General features: G+C 31.8%; 2 pseudogenes; both read right to left on the reverse strand.

Moving 5' to 3' along the window:
• Positions 1-4,332: 4,332 nt before the first annotated feature.
• LOC128166043 (heat shock 70 kDa protein 12A-like) lies at positions 4,333-5,813 on the reverse strand (annotated as a pseudogene).
• Positions 5,814-6,802: 989 nt separating this feature from the next.
• LOC128166044 (uncharacterized) lies at positions 6,803-8,534 on the reverse strand (annotated as a pseudogene).
• Positions 8,535-9,353: the final 819 nt, after the last annotated feature.

The following is a 9,353-nucleotide window of genomic DNA, read 5'->3' on the forward strand; positions in this document are numbered from 1 at the left end:
AAAGTGAATACTAAGAATATCAATAAATGCTTGGTGAAAAGATTAATTTAATCCTTAGGAGTACAAAAACCATCAAAAATAAATTCTATAACATACATAAATTTATTCAAATTGATTTTTATAGATTAAAATCAATGGGAGGCAACTCTTAGAGAACAGGAAAAGGTCATTTATTAGGACACATTCCACTCCTACATACTGATACTTAAACATGAAAATTATACTGAGTATTAAGTCCATACATAAATGTTATGCATCCAGATTCTTTGAATCTGCTGCTATTATGGATCGGATACCTTAAAGCATTGTATGTCAAAGACTTGTTTCAGCAATAAATTGTCTATATTATCTATAATAATGCTTTGAAACTCTTTACCTATCATCATTATGATACACCCAGTTTGCCTGCTATTTATTTGTTGTTTAATGAAAAGATTTTTAAGGTGGAATGTCTCTCTGATAAGAGAGATAACTTCTGTAAAAAATATTCCCACTTTCTTTCTGATAACTCACAATTACCAAGGTATGTAACAACAAGGGAGGCGGTATTCAGCCCCACTTTATGCTGAAAAAAAGGCGACATTTATTCAAATATTAAAAGATGAAATTTGAACGGAAATTTGAGCCCCAACTTTAACCGGAAGGGGGAGGGGAGCAAAAAGTAAGAAAAGTTTTACAAAAAGGTACAAGAAACTAATCATATTGATCAATTTTTTTTTAGTTAATATCTATACCCCTCCTCCCGTTCTCCCATCACCCAATGGATTTTTTTTAAATACATGTATAACTAAATAGTATATGTTCTACAACAGTACATGAATAATACGTATTTGATATTTTTGGCCAGAGAATCTATAGATGGAATTTTTTTTATTTCTCTCTTAATAGCTCGTTCACAAAGGTAAATGAATAATGATTGGAAAAAACATATTAAGACAATTACAAACTATAGACTTAATCATCATCATTTGAAACTTATAACTTTTCAAATGTTTAAAGTTGAAACAGGTTTTTCTTTTCTTAAAGATCAGATATGGGAAACAATATTTAAAAAAAGAACAATATCACATTTTATTCAAGATAATATATCCCTGTATTGAATTAATACCAATTACTGGAAGATCATTCATTTGATCTCCTTTTTGTGTTATAACAAAATGCTCTGGTTTACTTTTTTAGCATTCCAAAACATATGGATCCATTTACTTTTATCTTATCCAAATTAAAAAAAAGAAAACCTCTTTTGAAAAATTAAAAACTATAGTAATTTATCATATACATTCAATAGTTCATGATGAAGAAAAATAACTCTTGCTAATTGAAGTAGTTTTTGCTTAAATCATATACAACCAAGTGCCATTCTGAACTAAAAAGCAGCGCTTCACTATGTTTTGTAAGATGATTTGACATTGTATATAGCTATATTTGTATTTTTTTTATGCATTTAATATTTTTAATTTCATGCTAGGATGGTAAAATTTAGATTTTTTAAATCACTATGTCTAATTTTATTCATAATATGATTAAACACATTATCACTTTTGAGAAAAATAGCAGCGCTTCATCACTTTGATTATGTTTCATTGGAATCTCTTGGTATTGACTTTGATGAAAATCAAAACGAAATTAAAAAAAAAAATATGTGGTAAAATTAATGGCAGAAGGATATTTCAGTTTCAGGTGTAAATGCACTTTCATTGAAAGATTACTAGAACCCTAACGCACGGTTACAAAAATATGTTTGGAGATGGATATCTAGTGATATATATTGCGAATTCACTAATTGACCGTAAAAGCCATTTGCTTCTCCCTCAATTTCCAAATAAAAAAATAATAAACAAGTATAATAAAAAATAGCGTCGCGCAACGGACGTAAGGAAAATAACTCGAAAAAAATCCTGTTTGAGCAAACTGAATAAAATTCATAAAACTGTACCTTTGTATTTAGTCAAGTGTCTTCTTAAGCAACTTACTTTGGAATAGACTTGTAGAGGCTCCGTACATAATTTTTAGCTGCGTCTTGTCGATCATGCATGTTCCGAAGTTATGCGATGAATGCGCTGGTGGGTGAAGTTTTCTTTTACTGTACCACTAAATATTTTCAAAAGGTTAAACCGGATGATTGAGCCAACCAACTCATATTTTTAATGTGGTTACTAACAATGATTTTTTGGCAACCCTCGTCCTATAGATTGGGGCATTAAGAAATGTATAAATCTCCAGGGGAAAATGACGGACAAGGACAGGCCAGAAATCATTGTCTAAATTTCAATACACATGTATATATTTGAGCGTTGATATTGCTATTAACTCTCGATAAAGTTTCGACTCAACCAAAACAAAGACACCGCCATGTTTTTACACTGAATATGCCTCTATTTTGTTTTGGAACCAAGTCTGGTGTCCATTTCTCGCCCGCTTTTCTCAACAACAACAAAAACGCGTTTGAAAGTTAACAGTTCACCATCTATTCTTCTGATATCACGACAGCTAATTTTCTTTTTCTTTTAACACTCTGAAGTGTTCTTTCTTCTTTTAAACCCTTTCAAAAATTCATGTTCGTACAGTTTATTCTTTACGATCCTCTAAGAAACTGCAACATTTCTATTTCATTAAAACTAGCCATAATTTACTGAGTGTTACACTTACCAACCATTGCAATCTACGATAATCACAAATAATCACCATCATTTATCAGCCACATGACCATGTGTTTATCTATTTTTAAAAGTATCACGTGATTCCTTATGACGTTTGCGGTTAAGGATAGAAATAGCGTTGTACATTGGTCAAACACGTTTTACCTTCTGCGGGTAAAATGTTTTTGTCAAAACTTTTGTCCGCTTACGGTATGAAAGTAAGATTTCTTTCTTTTAGTACTTTTTATTATTATTTTGTACCTCAATTCCACAGTTAAGGTAACATGGAGTTAAGGTAAAGACTCCATTGCAACTGTAAACAGGATGTATGCTTAAATGTGACGCGTGAGCTTCATTGAATTACGTCTAATGACGTTTTATCAGAATTAATTATATCTTATTAATGAAAATTGAAATTCTATACTATAAACTTCTAAACACTGATAAAAACCAATGATGAATATCTACGGGTCTCTAAATGACTCTTTCAAAGTTCAATTTAGCTAAAGAGATTCATACAAGTAGAACATTACACTAACTTCCGATATGCTAAAGAACTAAAAATCATTCGTACATTATCCACATATGAATTATATGTAAATATTGTTTTCAATTTAATGTCATCATATGCTTGGATTAATAAGTTTACACAGGAACTGATTAAAAAATTAATAATAATACCGTGTGCATTGCAATCTGTTTTATTTTGTTCGCTTGGTGTATATCTTTCTCTGGTTTGCGTATGTTGTGTAAAAACGTTACTCAAGGAAGATAATTTTAATAAGTAAGGTTTTCGTTTATATAAAATTTGTCAGTCGTATTTTGCCTATCTGGGTGTTATAATTTATTTTGTAGACGCTAGGTGTAAATAATATTTTTTTATGATATAATAGATCTTTTTTTTATATAAACTCTTACAAAATTGTAGGACACTTTAACACCTTTTTTAATAAAGGAGAATATGTATATCTTATTTTACTTTATACCATCAAAGGTAGGAAAAGTGGGCAAACAGTACCACGTTTAGGGCAAACAATATACTTGGAACGATCCTCTTTGACATGAAAAGCAATTAAGATCCGATAATAGCTATTAAAGTCCCAGCTTCTTTTTCCAAACATAGTGAACATGTCCTAATCAATATAAAAAGTTTTGAAAAAATGACAAATAAATTAATGCTAGGTAAAATTGCAGAATGAAAAATCGATGTAACCAAATGTCAAAAAATGACAGTATTTTGGAAGACGCTTGCTATATATATCCCTAAGAGAAGGATTCGTTGGTCACCTAGATCATTGCCTTTGGTCATTATACGTGAGGTATTTGGTAGTATACAACAAAAAATGACCATAGGTAATTTGAAATGGCATCTGCTTATTTGTATCCAAATTCCTTAATTCTAGGTATTAGATAACGCCACAAAAATACCGGGACGGCTCAATGAGCTGATCGAGTTCTTGATTCAGACAATCTGATAAAAACAATTTTTATTTATAATGATAAAATAAATGCATATTTCCAAATACACCTATTATAACGGTTACTTTAAAGTTATAAATGATTCACATAAAACATTAAAATAATAATCAAAATACCCAAATGGATTGTCGATGCTTTGATATGTACCTACCCTTATTTCATTTACATAAAGTTAGCACGTAATAAAAATGATAAGTCGATTACACCTAATAAATGGTCTTTATTGTAAATTTCCTATGGTCACAGAATACCAGCTATTTTTTACAATCCGTAAGATAGCATTGCTTATGTTACAACTGATTTACACGCGATCTTTCATAATTGCTGGTAATTATAGTTTTATTCTTAGTTTGCATGATCAGGATGTAAACGTGAACCAGAGAGATTAAAATTCATGTACACCAGGAAAATTGAATGATGTCATAAAGTTTAAAAACAATATAACATTAATTTAATGATAATTTCTTGCTAAAAAATACGTATCTTAAGAAAGTTCAAGATCTCATCAAAGGAATTCAAAAGATGCATCCACGCTTTCACCAGTATAAGTAGTAGCTGTGACTTTTATTTCTGTTCCGGCAATCTCCATTCTTGTTTTGACAAAAACTCTTTCCGGCCATTTTCTTTCGTCGTTTTTACATTCTATTATTATTATTCCGAGTAGTTCACATCCACTTTCATCAAAATACATAGGTGCTTCCTTTTTTGAAATGAAGACATTTACATTGATAGGTTCATCGCGCAAATGCTTCCTATATTCATCGACAAACGAATCTGTTGTAGTTTCTTCTACTGCTTCATCAAGCGATACTTGTTGGCCAATGGTATAAAACTTCGAAAAGATTCCCATGCATAAAAGTGTTTCTTCTATAATTCGTAACTTTTCTTTTGGATGTACAAAAACATCAAAGGGAACGGCAATTTGGTGTCCGTATGTATATCGACATGTTCGGGAAAAAATGATGTCAGGATCGTGTCCAAAAAGAACTGCCCCCTTGGCAACAGCCAAACCAGCTTCCATTGGAATGATTGGAATGTCTGCATTGAAAATATCTTCAATGTGAGAAATTATATCATTCATCGAACTCTCGAAAATAGATGCAAATAGGGAATTGTCGATGTTTAGCTTGTCTCCACTGAATGATAATGCTTTATTTCGTTCTAATGTTTTGAATTTTTCTTCAAATTCTTCGCCGCTTTTTTCTGACAAAATATCCACTAAAGCTGGGGGAATCTTCAGGACAACTCTTTTCATCGAATCTTTGTTGAACGTCCTCCTCTTTAGCTCAAATCCTTGCAAAAATTCCAGGAATTCTGACCTGCCTTCGTTTTTAAAGTGTTCCATTTTTTTCTGATCCAATAACCTGATCTAACAATTTCAGAAAACTTTCATCTACTTTAGTTCCACCCCATCTTCCGCTGCAAACCTTGTAAATTGTGTTCATTTTGGCAGCGTTGGTTGTTTCTTGTACAGATATATCAACTGTTCCCCCTGTAAAACAGCATGCATAATATGATCAAAGAGGGATATAACTTTTAAATTCAATTCAATGCTATTCAATTGAAATTAAAATAAGATTAAGAATTATGGAATTATTATTTTTAATGCCGCTTCATGGGAATGATAATTTAATATGAACTAAATTGGTAAGCGTATTCGACTATTCAAGCTTTTTATATAATCGTACAACTCATGAATATGTTCCCTTAGGGATGACAACGATCGAATAGTAAAGCAAAATTTAAGAAAAAACATATACATTTAATAATAAGTTAATTGAAACAAATAACCGCGTTGTCATTTATGAAAAAACACAATGGATAGGACATAGCTGATTTGATAAAAAATGGTCTAGTTTACTTAGCAAGAATGACGAAACTCATTTGACCAAACAAACATTCTATACTTTGGATGTTAGAGATTTTAAAGAAACGATAGTGAGATTATATGAACTATTAAATTATGCAATGAATCATAAATGCAGACCTATGTTGTTGAAATTTGTCTGGTCTAAAAAATTTAGCTTTAAAACTTGCTCAAACATCTTGCTCAAAACTCTCCTCTTCTAAAAGATTTACCTGAATTTTAAATTTTGAATTTTTAAATATAAAAACCAGAGTTACTACAAAAATATATCTGGTTCTTTTTTCAAGTCTTTTAATTTGCAGATATGTTTTATATTAAACATATTGCAAAAACATATGTCAAATAAATGAAACATGAATCATTCACAGTACCTACGTTCATCAAAGTTATTGATTTTTCTAATGCATGTATATGAACAAATTGAACACATAGTATCTTAAAGATTTGACACTGTACGTACTTTTTGTAGTTGTTTTGTTTTCTGTTTTGCTCAAATTATAACCGTGTTACCAACTTGTTTGTCTATAAACAGTCACACCAATGAGGCCATACCTTTATATCGTTTTTATAACATACATACAATCTCAGACTCAAATAACTTGAGTAATAATGCGAGGTTATAAAAAAGTAGTTATAAACAAAGAGGCAAACAAGCTTAGAATTCATTACAGAGTATGTGAATAAAAACATAATCTAGTGAAATCCTTTGAATACGCCTTTGTATTCAATAGGCATTCTTTTTAAAGTAATATTAAAATAATCAAATCTGCAGACGGGCTTCATTAATCATATAATCATGTTTTATTAAAGTAAGGAATCACAAAAAGTTAAACTTTGCTTTTGCTTTTTCTCCACTGCTGATGATTGCGGTAACTTGAATTTCAGTTCCCGCTATTTCCATTCCTATCGTACACGAAAACGTTTTTGGCCAAAGTTTTGATTTGTGTTTGCAAACAACAATAATTTCGCCCAATGTGCGACACCCCACATCATTAATAAACACAGGATTTTTTCTATTTGAAATATATACTTTAATTGTCAATGGTTGTTTCCGCTGATCAGCTCTACCTTTGTCACGGAAGTCATAATCAGAGGAAAAAGATCGTGTCTGACCAAGAAAGACTTTTTCTCCCTTTTCAAAAAACTTCTGAAAAATGTTTTTGCAAAATCGCTCTTTGTTTATCAAGGTTAAATTGCTAAATGGGTGTTTGTCTTCATTGAATGGTAAACAAATATCATCCCCATATGTATAGCGACACACACGTGATCAAAAAACATCTGGATCGTGACCAAAAAGAACAGCGCCTTTGGCAACAGCAAGACCAGCTTCAATAGGTACGATAATTCGTTTTCCAGGAAAAAAGTCTTTAATGCTGGCTATTACTAGACGACTACTGTGGTTTCATCAATATTCTAGGGTATCAATTTTCGTGGATAAAGTGAAAATCACAGTTTTAAGGATACGTAAATTCGTGGCCAATGACCCTATCAATACAAAATATTAATAAAAATTGCCTTTCAATGAACATTTAATTTCGTGGATCAACTAAACAACGAAATCCACGAAAATTGGTATTCAACGAATATTGATGAAACCACATTATCTGCATAACCACTAACAACAACTATTCCCAGCAAATCTTTACAAACTGGGTCTTCCAATACACTTCGTAGAGGAGATATTATATCTTGTATTGGACTTCTAAAAAAGGATCTGAACAAACTTGCATCAAAGCTTATTTTATCCTGCAAGCTTGATATTGCATTTGCAAAGGGAGAGTTGACGATCATATCTGATATGCCGCATCCGGTGTGTTCTTCTAAGATCTCAAACAAAGCAGTAGGCACCCTAACAGGAATCTTATTTTGAGAGTTGTAATCAATTTGCTTTTTCTTGATCTCTAGGATTCGCATCAGCTCCAGGTATTCAGACCTACTCTCATTCTTAAACTCAGTAAACACATCTGCCCCCACAAGTTTGATAAGAAATTGAATAAATTGCTGGTCAACTCTGGCACCACCCCACGGACCCCCGCAAACATCGTAAATGGACTTTTTTCCTGTATCAGTAGTTTCGTGAACGCTGACGTCGACTGTTCCTCCTGAAATGAAACTCTGCAGTAAACTTTTTCAACTCCGACAGTTAACAAATTTAATGAATTTTGCTTATCACGGAAGCTCAAAATATATATTACAAATTTCGAGCGTAAGAACCTGACACACATTAATATTTCATACACTTATTCGAGGTATAAAAATACACGATGGTATGAGCTTTGCAACAAATAATCGAAGCTGCTTCAAAGACAAAATTGAAAGGGTATGATTATTTGTATAATTCTTCGTGTAGTTCACATCAAAACAATTCCAACGTTCTGCCGGTGTTATTCTACAACCATAATTCAGGCCATGAATTAATTCTGGTGTTTTTGACAAAGACACTGCAAAATGTAAATATGCATGTATGTTCATAATTTGAAAAATACAGATAGTCTTATTACAACTTTTTTTCATATAAAGACCAGTAAAATACTTGAGACAGTAGCCATAATAATGGTTGATTCCGACTTAACAGTTGATAGGTATTTTAAAGAAGTTGTTAAATATAACCTGGCGATATTCTCATTAGCATTCAATTTTAAACTTTCCTCGGAAAACAATTATGTGGTTGTAGAATTCGTATGTTACTAAATTTGATACTAAATTGTTGATCTGTCAGGTCTTTTGTAATTTTAGCCTGTTTGATATGTATATCAAATCGTTCTGGTTTCTTGTAATTTATAGGTGCACAACTTTTATGTGCTAAATTTGTGTCATCCAAATAAAAGGGCATTCTCTAAAATGCCGATATAAAGATGATTATATAAGATTATGGCAAATAGACTCATGCACACACAACTATGCTTCATGTACCTCTATCTAATACCAGCATGTTTTTAAACAGATTCCGAATCATGATAAATAACTCACATCTGACTAGTCAATATGTTTGTCAACATGTTTTAGCTTTTTTTTTCTCGTATGAAGTCACATGACATACAATTAACGGGTTTGGAAAGTAATAACTGTACCATAGTAAAGTAGGGTGGCATTCATGACATGATATTGTATTTCCCTGTTTAAAATTTCTGTAAAAAAAATCACCTAGCGAGTCCTGGCTACCGTGGCTGGTCGTAGGAGGAAAATGGTATTCAAGTCATCGCAAGTGCATCGTTAGTCAAATGATTGACATGTCTTTTTAAAATTTAACGTACGTACCATTTCACTTCAAAACTGGATCCCACTCACAAAAGGTGATTCCCATAAAAACATTCTTGGGTCTTTCGAATATCATACAACAGGACGCCTGCGGTGACTTTATAACTAAG

Source organism: Crassostrea angulata, chromosome 10 (genome assembly GCF_025612915.1).
Source record: "Crassostrea angulata isolate pt1a10 chromosome 10, ASM2561291v2, whole genome shotgun sequence".
Lineage (NCBI taxonomy): Eukaryota > Metazoa > Mollusca > Bivalvia > Ostreida > Ostreidae > Magallana > Magallana angulata.